Source organism: Antechinus flavipes, chromosome 1 (assembly GCF_016432865.1).
Source record: "Antechinus flavipes isolate AdamAnt ecotype Samford, QLD, Australia chromosome 1, AdamAnt_v2, whole genome shotgun sequence".
NCBI lineage: Eukaryota > Metazoa > Chordata > Mammalia > Dasyuromorphia > Dasyuridae > Antechinus > Antechinus flavipes.
Window position 1 is genome coordinate 670,194,870 of NC_067398.1, and position 15,463 is coordinate 670,210,332.

The 15,463-nt window shown below is 36.7% G+C and overlaps 1 long non-coding RNA gene across 1 annotated transcript in view; it reads left to right on the plus strand.

Annotated features, from left to right (window-relative positions):
- The window catches only part of LOC127545111 (uncharacterized), a 72,345-nt gene that overhangs the window by 13,717 nt on the left and 43,165 nt on the right, over window positions 1–15,463 (plus strand). The window lies entirely within an intron of this gene.

Here is a 15,463-nt window from a genome sequence, read left to right on the forward strand (position 1 = left end):
CAACTATGAAAGACATTATTCTTCTTAATGGCTCAGTGAACTAAACCATCTCAAACACTGGACAGAAAATACCATCCACATCCAGAAAAAGAACTATGGAGATTGAATATAGATCAACACTTGCTATGTTAATTTTTTTTTCTGTTATTTTCTCCCTCTCTCATGGTTTTTCCCTTTTGTTCTGATTTTTTTCTCCCAACATGATTTAAAAACAATGTACATTAAAATAAAGATGTTCTAGTTTTGCTTTCTTTACTTTGTGTCAGTTCATGTAAATCTTTCTAGGTTTTTCTGAAATCTGTAGGTTCATCATTTCTTATAGCATGATAATATTCCATCACAATCATATACCACAAATTGTTCAGTCATTCCCCAACTGGAGAGCACTCCCTTAATTTGCTGTTTGCAGCTATAAATATTTTTGGACAAGTAAGTACTTTTTCCCTTTTAAAATTTTTTTCAAATTTACATGAACTTTGGGATACAAATCCAGGAGTGGTATGGCTGAATCAAAAGAGCATTCCAATTTTTATACTCCTTTGAGCCTAGTTCCAAATTGTTCTCCAGAATGGTGGCATTTCTCAATTGTGATTTAGAGCATTTTTTCATAAGACTATAGGTATTTTGATTTCTTCATTTGAAAACTGCTTGTCCATATCCGTACCATTTATTCATTTCTAAGATGTCTCTCTTCTTCCAGTATCACAGGGACATAAGCTCCTCTCTGTCACCCTGAATACTGAATCAGTGACTAAACTTGCTCACTTTCTAACTTGATAGCATCTCTTCTATTTGACCCATTTCTCTATCACTAATACCTCAGTTCAGATTCTCATCACCTCTTGCCTCTATTATTACAATGCATCCAACCAGATCATTACCCTACTCAAGAATCACCAATGACTCCTTATTGTCACAAGTAATTTTTCACTACAGAAAAATCTATTCATCTTTCCAAATCAGTTGGACATTACCCCCCTTTTTGTGTCTTTTTGAAGACATACCATTTTGTATCCTCAGAAGAAAGGAGATAAATATTTATATAGCACTTACTGTATACCAGGCACTGCATTAGCGCTTTTCACAAATATTTCATTTGATTCTCACAACAATTCTGTGAGGTTGTTATTCTCATTTTATAGTGGAGGAAATTGAAGAAAACAAAAAGTATAAGTGGTTTGGCAGGCTCACACAGTTAAGAGATGTCTAAGACTGGATTTGAACTCAGGTCTTCCTGACTCCAGGCCCAGCATTCTATTAACTGTACCACCAGCTACCTCAAAGCCTAGCACAATGCCTGGCACACAGAAGAAGCTTAATACATGCTTGTTGATTGATTAACTGATATCAAAGCAAGTTTTCACAACTAATATTTCTTAGAGGACATCATCTTTGCAATTACACAATTGGCTGAAAGGTATTGACTTGTTGCCATGGACCAAAATGCTGTTACTATGTTAGAGTCAAATTACAGTGTGTCCAGCTGTAACTGATCAGACCAGTATGGGCTCAGAATGCTCTGCCACAGGTCAGGCAAAGTGCACTATGCTTATTTGGGTTTCTAAATTTTTTAATAGTATTCTATTTTCCAAATACATGCAAAGATAGTTTAAACATTCACTGTGGCAAAATCTTGTGTTACAAATTTTTTTCCTTCCCTACCCCCTCTGCAAGACAGTAAGCAATCTGATATAAGTTAAACGTGCAATTCTCCTAAACATATTTCCATATTTATCAGATCAAAAGGGGGAAAAACCACGAGAAAGAAAAAATGAGGAAACAAACAACAACAAAAGGTGAAAATACTATGCTGTGATCCACATTCAGTCCCCATAGTTTTCTCTCTGGATGCAAATGGCTCTCTCCATCACATCTATTGGAATTGCCTTGAATCACCACATTGCCTTTTTTTGTTTTTTAATAACTTTTTATTGACAGAACCCATGCCAGGGTAATTTTTTACAGCATTATCTCTTGCACTCACTTCTGTTCCGATTTTTCCCCTCCCTCCCTCCACCCCCTCCCCCAGATGGCAAGCAGTCCTTTACATATTGAATAGGTTACAGTATATCCTAGATACAATATATGTGTGCAGAACCGAACAGTTCTCTTGTTGCACAGGGAGAATTGGGATTCAGAAGGTATAAATAACCCGGGAAGAAAAACAAAAATACAAACAGTTTATATTCATTTCCCAGTGTTCTTTCTTTGGGTGAATCACCACATTGTCAAGAAGAATCAAGTCCATCACAGTTGATCACAACATAATCTTGTTTCTATCTACAATGTTCTCCTGGTTCTACTCCCTTCACTCAGCATCAGTTCATGTAAGGCTCTCCAGGCCTCTCTGAAATCATCTTGCTGATGATTTCTTATAGAACAATAATATTCCATAATGTTCATATACCACAACTTATTCAGCTATTCTCCAACTGATGAGCATCCACTCAATTTCCAGGGCTTATGCCTATTTGTTGCTTAGGGGAAAAGTCATTCATCCAACGGAACAAAGAATGGCTTTATAAGCTCTTCTCCTGTTGATTTCTTGATACTTCAGATTCTTTCAATCTACTGACTTCTTCCTTACTGCCTTCAACAATGCTTAAACCTTACCTATCCTTGAAAAACCTTTATTAGAAGACTCCATTGTTCTCTGAAGTTTACATTCTATAGTTCTCCTTTTCTAAGTCTAAACCCTTGAAGATGCTGTTTATACTTTTCTCCTTTTGTAATGTTCTGGTTAGCTTTCTGGAGGTCTCTGGAGCCTTTGTTTCAGCAGAGTAATCACCATGAGAATAGCCAGGTGTTAAAGTCCAAATTCTTTATTATCTCCTTCACAGTCTAGTTTCCTTACCTGGGGCCCGGGCCAGCTTTGTGGAGGTCCTCCGGAATGTGTCTTGGTTTCTGTGGGGGCGGCAGGAGGACCACCACGAGGGTCTCTGTCTTGAAGTCTCTCTCAGTCTGAGAGCTTGTGCTCCAGCTTTCAGTCCTCTGTCCTCTCCGAGTCTGTCTCCGAGTTCTCTCTAGGTCTGACTCTGGCCTCTTAAATACTCTATTACAATTATGTCCATTCATCATACTGAACATAAGCCAATCATTATAGCACTAGAGATCCATTATTTGTTGTAAAATTAATTCAATCATACTGAACCAGAGAACTATCAATCTCCATGCTAAACTAGATAACCATTGTCTTATCAATTCCACTGAGTTAACACCTTGAAAGAATCCTTGTTTCAGAGTTCTGACCCATTACATCCTTTCACTTCTTATTGTATTATTTAAAAATCATACAAGACCTTGAAAATGTAACAACAATAACATTTTCCCACCTGGGCTGTATTCCTTCTGAACTTGACTTTTCCACCATTTTCCTAGAGTATCAGACTTGATATTTTTATCTCATAAATATCCTCTGCCACTTGAAGGATGGAACCATGAACTCCTCCATTTGAGAAGGAAGTACAGGACAGGGCAGAAGGTTATTTCTACCTTTCTAATATCTTTCTCACATTCCTTCTCTCCCTGGTACAGACTCTCCAGTCCTCACAAAAAGATTATCATTGCAACATAATTAACCAAATGATAAAGGAGGTACAAAAATCCACCAAACCCTTTAAAAAAAACAGAATTAGCTAAATGAAAGAAGAGGTAAAAAATATTTTAAAAAGCAGAATTGGCCAAATAGAAAAGGAGATTCAAAAATTTATTGAAGAAAATAATCCCTTAAAAATTAGAATTGGACAAATAGAAGCTAAATTTTCTGTGAGACATCCAGAAACAATAAAACAGTCAATAGAACTAAAAAATAAAAGAAAATGTGAACTACTTCTCTGGGAAAATAGCTTACCTGAAAAACAGATCCAGGAGAGATAATTTAAGAATTACTAAACTACCTGAACATTATAACTTTTTTTTAAAGTGCCTAGACATCATATTTAAAAAAATTATCAAGTAAAAGTATCCTGATATCTTAAAACCAGAAGATAAAACAGAAAAGGAAAGAATCCATTGATTACCTCCTAAAGAAGATCTCAAAATAAAAATTCCTAGGAATATGATAATCAAATTCCAGAGCTCCTGAATTGAGAAGAAAATCTTTCAAACAGCTAGAAAGAAGATTCCTAAACACTGTGGAACCTCAGGCAGGATAACACTAGATTTATTTATTTTATTTTATTTTTTTATTAAAGCTTTTTATTTACAAAACATATGCATGGTAATTTTTCAATATTGACCCTTGCAAAACTTTCTGTTCCAAATTTTTCCCTCTCCCCCACCTCCTCCTCTAGATGGCAGAAAGTCCAATATATGTTAAATCTGTTAAAATATATGTATAATACCAGATTTAGAAGCTTCTACTTAAAAAGGCTTGGAATATAGTATTCTGGAGGGCAAAGAAATTAGGATTACAACCAAGAATCATCTACTCAGTAAAACTGAGTATAATCTTCAGAGGTAAAAACAGTATTCAAGGAAATAAAAGATTTTCAATCATTCCTGATAAAAAAAATAGCTGAATAAAAAATTTTACTTTCAAATACAAAACTCAAAAGAAGCATAAAAAGAGAAATGTGAAAGAAATCATAAGATACTAATAAGATCAAATTGTTTACATTTCTACTTGTACCTCCTAAAACCTTTATTATTATTATGCCATTAATATGGCAGTATTCAACTGCCATAATGGATAGACAAAAGACATAGATGTGAGCTGACCATGATGGGATGATATCTAGAAAAATAAAATTAAGGGTAAGAATGAGAGATGAACCAAAGAAAAGGGAAAGGGAGAGACAGAATGGGGTAAACTACTTCATATAAAAGAAGTATCAAAATGAGAGCTTTTACAGTGGAGTTTGAAAAGATAGGGAAGGAGTTTGTCAAAACTTAAACTTTACTCTCATCAGAATTGGCTCAAAGAGGGAATAACATACTCATTCATTTAAGTATAGAAATCTCTTGCCATACAGAGAAGTAGGAGGGGAGAGGAAAATAAGATATTTGCCCTACAGTGGAGTGGGGAGGGGTGATAAAAGAGAGGGTGGATTGGGGTAGAAGGAAAACAGACTTTTGAGAATGGCCAGGGTAAAAAGAGAAAAGACAACTAAATGGGTGAAAATAATATGAAGAGAAATACACAATAATCATATCTGTGAATGGGAATGGGATGAACTTACCCATAAAATAGAAGCAGATAACAGAGTGGATTAAAAGCCAGAATCTGATAATATGCTGCTTGTAAAAAACACTTAAAACAGAGGACACACACAGAGTAAAAATAAAGGGATGGAGCAAAATCCATTATGCTTTGGCTGATGTAAAAAAAAAAAGAAGAAGAAGAAGAAGAAAGAAAGAAATCTAATTAAAACAGATAAACAGGGAAACAGCATTTTGCTAACAGACAATGAAGTAATATCCATATTAAACATGTATACACCAAACAGCATAGCATCCAAATTAATTTTTGAATGAGGAAATAAAAAGGCATTTATTAAATATTTACTATATGGTAAGCAGTTCCTGCCCTTAAGGAATTCACATTCTCATGGGGAAATTAACACATATAGATGGTCTTATTTGCAAATTAGATGGAAAGGTCCAATGTCCTTAGGTCATAGTGGCAAAAATAGGTGCTAAATCATTTTCTTTAATGTCATAGACACTAATAAATATTTATTTTTGATGTTAAAGTATTAGAGTAAAAAACTTAAAATTTCTTTTCAGTAGCTATGGTAACTAAGAAAGTAGGAGCTATGTCCCCTAAAAAGGCAGATAAGTCACATTTCCCCAAGGGTAGCTCCCTGAAAGATGGTCACAGTCAGGGACAAATAACAGGAATAGTAGTATAGAGGACTTTGTTATTCCTAGGGCTATTGGTCTTATCTGTCTAATGGTAGAAATTGGTCAGATTCATTAATTGTTGGTAGGGATGATGGACATATTCTCTGTTAAGGTTGCTTTCCCGAATGATTTTTGTGGAAATTAAAAGTTGGATAGATGCTCTGAGATTAGTTACATGGAAATTCTTAAAGGAAAAGTTAAATGAGTTACAGAAGAAATAATAAAACTCTACTGTCTCTCAGAACTAGATAAAGCTAATTAAAAAATAAACAAGAAAGAAGTTAAGAAAAAAATAGACGTGATAGACTTTTGGAAAAAATTGAATGGGAAGGCGCAGCTAGGTGGTGCAGTGGACACTTAACATTTCCTAGCTGTGTGACCCAACTGCCTCAGCAAAAAAAAACCAAATAAATAAAAAATAAAATAAAATTGAATGGGAATAGAACTTTGACCTTCTTTGTAATTGTATTTGGCACCTACACAAAAATTGACTGTATATTGGAGCATAAAAATCCCATAGCCAAATTCAGAAAAGCAAAAATAATACACGGATCCTTTTCAGATATAACATAATGAAAATTACCTCCAATAATGAACCATGGAAACATAGATTAAATATTTATTGGAAACTAATTAAACTAATCCTCATGAATGAATAGATAAAAGAACAAATTAAAAAGAATAAGACAACATACCAAAATTTATTGGATGCAACCAAAGCAGTACTTGGGAGAAAATTTATATTTCTAAACCTTTACATTAATAAAACAGTGAAAGAATAGATCATTGAACTAGTTATGCAACTAGTAAATTAAAAATCTCCAATTAAACAACAAATTGGAAAACCTGAAAATCAAAGGAGAGATTAATAAAACTGAAAGTAAGAAAATCATTGAACTAATAAAGAAGCTGGTTTTCTGGGGGAGGGAACCTCAATAAAATAAAACATTAGTTAAATTTTATTTTTTTTAAAAAGATAAACAAATTTGCCAGTATAAAAAGTGAAAAGGATAAATTCACTACCATGAAGAGGAAATTAAAGCTATTATTAGGAGCTATACTGTCCAGTTATATGCCAATAAATCAGACAATCTAAGTGGATAAATGGATCTAAATCTAAATGGATAAATATTTACAAAAATGTAAACTGTCCAGATTAACAAGAGAGGAACTAGAATACTGAAATAGCCCAATTTTAGAAAAGAAGTTGAAAAAGCTATAAATGAGCTTTCTTAAAAAAGTTCCCAGAACCAGATGGATTCATAAGTGAATTCTACCAAATATTTAAAGAATAATTAATTTCAATACTATATGAATTATTTGAAAGGCAAGGGAGTCCTTCTAAATTCCTTTTATGACACAAATATGGGGCTGAAACTACACCAGGAAGAGCAAAACCAGAAGCAAAACTATAGACCAATTTCCTTAATGAATATTCATGCACAAATTTTAAATAAAATGCCAGCAGGCAATTACAGCAATGTATCACAGAGGTCATATTATATGACCAGATGGGATTTAACAGAGCTGGTTCAATAATAGAAAAACTATCAGCATAATTTTCTATATCAATAACAAAAACATAAACACCATATGATTATTTCAATAGATGCAGAAAATATTTTTGACAAAATATATCACTCATTCCTTTTTTAAAGAAAAAATAATGGAAAACATAGAAATAGATGGAGTTTTCTTTACAATGATATAGAATATCTAAAGCCATCATCAAGTGTTATCTGTAACAGGGAAAAGTTAAAAGCAAGATCTGGAGTGAAGCAAGGATGTCCAATAACATCATTATTATTCAGTTTTATACTGGAAATGCTAGCTATAACAATGGGAAAAATAAATTAAAGGATTTGGAATAGCAAGGAAGAAACAAAATTATCACTCTTTGCAGATGATATGACATACTTAAGACAATTCTAGAGAATTAACTTAAATACTAGTTGAAATAATTAACTTCAGCAAAGATGCAGGATGTAAAATAAAACCACAGAAGTCATCAGCATTTCTATATTACCAATAAAGTCAAGCAGCAAGAGAGAGAAACTCCATCTAAAATAATGGTAATCAATATAGGATACTTGAAAGTCTTCCTATCAGGACAAACCCAGGAACCATATGAATACAATTATAAAACACTATTTACACAAATAAAGTCAGATTTAAACAACCGGTGAAATAGTCATTAGTCATTGCTCATGGGCAGGCTGGATAATATAATAAAAACTACCATCTAGCTAAACTATGTTTTTATTGCTACATCAAATTACCAAAAATTATTTATAGAGCTAGAAAAAATAATTATAAAATTCATCTGGAAGAACAAGAAGTCAAAAATATCAAGAGAATGACTTTTTAAAAATGTGAAAAAAGGTAGCCTAGTGATACCAAATCTCAAACTGTATTACAAAGTGGTAATCACCAGAACAACCTGGTACTGGTTAAAAAATAGAATGGTGAATCAATGGAATAGATTAGGTAAAAAATACATGTAACAAATGACTATAATAAATCTAATGTTTGATAAATGCAGAGATCCAAGCTTTTGAGATAAGAACTCACTATTTAATAAAAACTGCTGGAAAAGAAACTGGAAACTGAGTAATTGCCCATCAATTGGAGAATGGCTGAAGAAATTGTGGTATATGAATATTATGGAATATTATTGTTCTGTAAGAAATGACCAACAGGATGATTTCAGAAAGACCTGGAGAGACTTACATGAACTGATGCTGAGTGAAACGAGCAGGACCAGGAGATCATTATACACTTCAACAATATTATATAATGATCAATTCTGATGGACATGGCCATCTTCAGTAATGAGATGAACCAAATCAGTTCTAATGGAGAAATAATGAACTGAACTAGCTACACCCAGTGAAAGAACTCTGGGAGATGACTAAGAACCATTGCATTGAATTCCCAATCCCTACATTTCTGCCCGCCTGCATTTTTTATTTCCTTCACAGGCTAATTGTACAATATTTCAGAGTCCGATTCTTTTTGTACAGCAAAATAACAGTTGGGACATGTATAATTATTTTGTATTTAATTTATACTTAATATATTTAACATGTATTGATCATCCTGCCATCTAGGGGAGGGATGGGGGAAGGAGGGGAAAAATTGGAACAAAAGGTTGGCAAAATTGTCAATGCTGTAAAATTACCCATGCATATAACTTGTAAATAAAAAGAATTTAAAAATAAAAAAAAAAACTGCTGGAAAAACTGGAAGGCAATTTGGCAGATATTAGGAACAGACCAACATCTCATACTGCTTACCAAGAACTGGTACGTGATTTAGACATAAAGGATGTCATAAGCAAATTAGGGGAGAACAGAATAATTTATCTGTTGGATCTTTGGATAAGAGAAGAATTTATGATGCAACAAGACAGAATATTACAGGAAGTAAAACTGATAATTTTGCTTACATTGAATTAAAAAATTTTGCACAAATTCAACATAGCCAAGATTAGTAGAAAGGCAGAAAACTGGAGAAATGATTTATAACAAGTTTCTCTGATAAAGACTTAATTTCTCAACTATAGAGAGAAATGAGTCAAATCATAAGAATACAAGGTATTCCCCAATTGATAATTGACCAAAGGAAGTAAACAATTTTCAAACAAATAAATTAAAGGCATCTATGGTCACGAAAAAAAAAATGCTCTAAATCACTATTGCTTAGAGAACTTCAAATGTAAAACTCTGAGGTACCATCTGATACCTAGCAGATTGGCCAAAATAACAGAAAATGAAAACAAAATATTTTGAAGATGTAGGAGACATTCACTGTTGGTGGAATTGTGATTTGACTTAACCATTTTGGGCAACAATTTGAAATTATACCTAATATATGCATATCCTTGACCCAACAATACTACTTGTAGGCTTGTATCTAAAAAGATTTTTTTTTAATAAAAAGGAAAAAGGGCCTATATGTATAAAAATATTTATAGAAATTCTTTTTGTAGTGGCAAAGAATTGGAAATTGAGGGTATGCCATCAATTGGAGAATGAACAAGTTATAGCATACTATTGTACTGTAAGAAATAATGGGCAGATTTGTTTCAGAAAAGCCTGGAAAGACTTTTATGAACTGCAATTTATATGATGCCAGGTGAAATGAGCAGAACAAGAATATTATACCCAGTAGCAGCAATTTGTACAATGATTAACTGTGAATGATTTAGCTATTCTCAGCAATAGGATCCAAAATAATTCTCAAGGCTTTTCAAAGAAAAATGTCATGTACCTTTAGTGAAAGAACTGACAGTCTGAATGTAGATCAAAGCATATTGTAAAAAAAAAAAAAAAAAAAAAAAAGATTTTTTTTCACTTTTTTTGGTCTGAATTTTCTTTTGCAACATGGCTAATGTACAACTATATTTTGCATGATTGCATATGTATATCAAATTGTGTCTGATTTCTCAAAGGGAGGAGAAATGGCAGGAGAGAGAATTTGGAACTCAATATTTAGAAAAAAAAGAAATGTTAAAAATTTCTTTACATGGAATTGGGGGAAAAAATAAGTTAAATTATTCCAAGTTTGAAACAAAACCCTTTCCTTAAAGGTCATTATTCTTTGGGTGGTATTTTGTGGGTATGTTTCATAGGTTATCGTCTCAAAAGAATCTAACTAGAGATTTCTATCGAAATCATTTCTCACTCGATTGCACTGCTCTGGGACTTTTCTGACTTCTCCACTCCCCACTTCTCCACAAACCTCACTATTGGGAAAACCTCATCATCCTTCAAAATCCCCTCTTATCTTGAAAGTCTAACTTATCACCACCATTTCTCCCTCTGATTGGAAGGTACAGTCATGAATTCTAAAATCTCCTTCTAAGGAGGGACCTCACCTCTGAATATCTTATTGCCCACCTGGCTGCCCTATTTTGGCACTACTTTTACTTTTCCATTAAGTTTTCCAATACTTTCCTTTTCAGCTTCCTTTTGTTTTCCTTATTCAATTATAAGCTCCTTGTGAAAAGACTTTCTTTAAAAAAATTTTTTTTTAATTTGTAAACTCAGTGCTTATCATAGCACCTGGCACTTAGTAGGCACTTAATAGAAGCTTATAGACTGAGATAGTGCTGGATTTAACATTAAATTAAAATTAATTTCATTTAGTGTTTTAACACTAAAAGCTGTGTATAGCTAAAGTTCATGGTTTTATATGCTCAAAGACTCAAATAAATGCAAGATCACATCAATTTGGGAGTTTCTCTCCTATAATGAAGAGCCTAATTCTTACATAATTTTGCTGCAAGGAGTCCATCCAATGTGCTGAAGGCCTTTCTTATTTTGTCCTGACACTGTGAAGGGACCAGGGGAATGCTCAAGTTATCTACCTAGACCTAGTCACAAGAATAGCCCCTCTTCTCTTTCCATTGTAGTTGTTTTTGATGAAATCCTTCAGTCCTGTCCTTGGAAATTTCTCATTGGTCATATGTGGCAGCCTACAACACTGCTCACCATCACTCTGGTCTCTGTGATTTAAAAATTCTCCCAGGACTACTGTATTCCATATTTCTTTATAACAGAAGCCAACAGTTTTTTATCCCCACACAATCTTCATTTTTATTCTCCTTTGTGAGTTGAAGTAGTTGTTGATTTTAAATTGATAATATATAACTTACAATGAATTTCTTTGTGGTATTTTTATAATTCAATTGTCATCAACAAACATTTCAATATGCAGAAAAAAAAGAAATCAAACTTTTAAAAGTGTATTTAGTAACAAAAGTGTCCTAACCTTGAAACACATTTTTGCCTTTTTTGTGTATGTTTAAATGTTTTGTTGTCTCCTTTCTGCAATTTTTAATTTTTAAAAATTTTAATATTTTCCACCAGTTACATTCAAACTTTTACATTTTTAAAATTTTTGAATTCTAGGTTCTCTCCCTAATCCCCTCCCACAATTAAGAAACTACATGTGAAGTTATGCAAAACATTTCCTTAAAAGTCAAATTGTGAAAGAAAACACAGTTCTCCCATCCTAATGAAAATAAAAACCTTCAAGAAAAATAAAGTTTAAAAAAAAAAAAAGAAAGAAAATGCTTCAGTCTGTATTCAGACCCCATCAGTTCCTTCTCTGGGTATGGATAGGATTTTCCATCAAAAGTCCTTTAGAGTTGTCAGGGGATGATTGCACACAGTACTGTCTCTGCATTTTTATAACTACCCACTAACCCTTTCCTCTAACAAATGTTGGTGGTGGTCAGTGGTTTTCAGAACTGCTCGATTCTTGGCAAAGATATTGGAGTGGTTTGCCATTTCTTCTCCTACCCATTTTACAGATGAGGAAACTGAGGCAAACACAGTGATGTGACATGTGCAAGGTCTAAGTTGATGTGTAAGGCTAGACTTGAATTCAGGTCCTCTGGACTCTAGGATTAGGGTTCTATCCCTTGTAATACCTAGCTGCCCTAATAAGCACATGTAGCCAACTATACCCATTGATCACATCTGAACATTTGTATCTCCTTCAGGACTTCTAGTTCATGGCCCTCTGCCAAGAAGGGGTCATCCCAATATTTGCTGAGTTTTCTGAAACCATGATTGGACACTTGTGTTCTGCTGTGTTCCAATATATTTCAAAGTTGTTTTTCTTTGTGATGGGGTCATTATGTTAATAGTTTTTCTGGTTCTCCTCACTTCCCTCTGTACAAGTTCATACAAATCTAACCTGGAGAAATCACTGCTGGGCTCACAGGGGCTGGGCCAACTCCCCGTTTGTACCTGGGATTACAAGTTGGACTGGTACCAGTCCCTGGAGCCCAGCCTCCAATCCAAAGGCCCTCTTACCCTGAAGATCTGCCAACTTGCTTTTTAACTATTTTGATAAAGATATTTCAATATAATTGTTTTACTTTGAAGTCCTATATAATTTTATTTTATGCGTATGAAAACTTGATTTTGAGAAGGGTTGCCTGCCAAAGGGACCCAGGACACAATTAAGAACTCTCTAATGAGAAGGGAGATTGCCTGTTCTCATACTTTTTAGCTCAATAAATTCCCACCTTGGGACAGTAGGGAGAAATTTACTATCATGGGGCGGGGAGAAAGCCAAGGGACCTTTTAGATTTGCCAACTCCCAACAAAACATGTGCCTTTCCAGTGCCAGCCAGGTCCCCCAATACACAAATCTCCACTTCCTCCACATCCTCCACATCAAACCATTGTTTTTGTGGGATAATATTTCATTACATTCTTAACCACAATTTGTGTAGCCATGCCACAATTCCATGGGCAGCCTTATTTCCAGAATTTTTTTTTCTACAATAAGAACATGATATGTTTTTATATATTTTAAGTCTTTTATTTCTGACTCTGCTCTTTTTGGGGTATAGACCTAGTAATATCACTGGCCAAAAAGTATGTATATAGTTCAATGATTTTGGAGGTATATAGTTCAGAATGCTGGACCAATTAATTCATAACTTTACCTACAACCCAAGACAGTTACCTATCTTACCACGGCCCCTCCATCAATTGCTGTCTTCCATTTTTTGTCTTTGCCATTCCCATAGGTATGAGCTGGGACTTCAGCATTATAATTTACATTTCTCTTATTAGTAATTTGGAACATTCTTTCCCGTCGTCATTAGAAAACTGCCTGATCATATTGACGATTGGAGAATGGTTCCTCGTCTTATGTCCTATCAGTTCTCCGTATTTCCAGGTGTTGGACTTTTATCAGAAATAGTTGCTACAAAGGTTTTTCTTTCTCCCCTCCTCCCCCACCCTCTGCTTCTCTAATTGCACTGATTTTGCAGAATATTCCCAAGTGCAAGAAGTATCCCATAAGGGAGTGAACATCAAGGGCCAGGACAGGCTTCTTGTGGTGGGATGTTGAAGGAAGCCAGGAAAGCAAGGAGAAGACAGAATTCAGTTCTGTGAAAATGCTTCGGTTGGGAGATGGCCTAAAGGAGGTCATTACTGAGCAGAGGGGCGAGAGTCAAATCTGAGGCTGGCCCTGTACTACGTTTTGTGCGGATCTTGCACTTACATATTAAATGTATCATTTACATGGAGCCTTAAAGTTTTCACTGTGCCTGTGCTGTACAAACCGTCCCATTCTGCTCCCAGTGTCTGGGAGGCTGGCGCTATTATCCTGCCCGCTGTGCGGAGGAGACAGAGGACAGGACTCGCCCAGGGTCACACAGCTAAGTGAAGCAGCATTAGGGCTCCCATCTTCCTGGCTTCGGGACTAGCCCCAGCCCCCAGAGTGTGGCCGAGCGGCCGGAGGGCTCCACGTGGATGCCCCACGAAAGGCCTCTGGCACATAGTGCATATGTTCATTTTCTAAGTCTCCCTAAATTGCAGCACCAGATCTGCGGGTCCTCTGTAGCCCCTTGCAAGGAGGAAATCACAGGTCCAGAAAAATATGTAATGACAACATTACTTTAAATAAAGCGGTTTCTAAAGTCTTACCGGTTTGTCCCGCGTCCGGGCACGACAGGTGGATGGTGGAGTTTAGAGCATGGAGCTGTGGGGGCGGGGGCCTAAAGGAATTCAGTTCCATCGCCCCAAGTGTGGAGCACCCTTCCGTGCACAGAATTAGAGCTGGGGCTACAGAGAGACACCAAAGGCTCGGATACGGGATGTGGCGCAACTGACAATCTGGTGAGTGATGGGGCGCCGAGATGAGGAGGCGAGGAAGGGTTAGGGACCGGGGCACTGGTAAATGAGAGGGATTCGGGTTACTGGGGGGGGGGGGGAGAGAAGCAGTAAACGTGTGGGAACAAAGTGCGGGGGTGCGGATGGACTCGGGGGAGAACACTTGAGCTACAGATGGGTGATTTGGTTGTGGGGCTATTTCCCACCAGGACAGGGTGGGAAGGGAAGCAGAGCGTGGAACAGGTATTGTGGGTTGGGACACGGTTGGATTTGCAGCCTGGGTGGGGGGAGGGTAACCCGTGGAGCACCGAGTGTTGGCAGACTAGGAACAACTGGGGGCGGGAGTTAGGTTTAGGGTGTGGGTGATCTGCGGGCGCCCTGGAGCACTGGAGTTAATCGGGATGGGGGTGGCCCTGAGGGTCCCGGCACACTAGAGAGGACAGAGTTAGGGGACTTGGGAAGCGATCCTCCCCACCCTGCTGCCCTGCAGCATTGGGGGAAGTAGATTGGGGAGTTTGGGGGGTCCGCGGGGCTCTGCAGCATTGGGGGAGTTTGGGGCAGAGGAAACCCTCTGGGAGGGGTCCGCGGAGCTGCAACATTGGGTAAGTTGGAGCAGGGAATTGGAGAGATCCGCAGAGCTGCAACATTGGAGGAAGTTGGAGCAGGGAACTGGAGAGGTCCGCAGAGCTGCAACATTGGGGGAGGTTGGAGCAGGGAATTTGGGGGAGGGGTTCGCGGGGCCGGGCAGCATTGGGGGAAATTGGGGCAGGGCGTTAGTAAGGGGCTTAGCTTGGAGGTTAAGGGTTGATCTACGGGCTCTTGCCGGGCTTAACCCTGGAGCACCCGCGCGTTGGCGGGCTTTGCAGGGTTGGGGGTGGGGATGTGCAGAAGCTGTGATTCCCCGTGGCTCAGGCTGGTGGGGGCCATGAAAGGCGGAGCTCGGGTATCTCTGGGCGGGACGTCTGGGACTGCCGAGA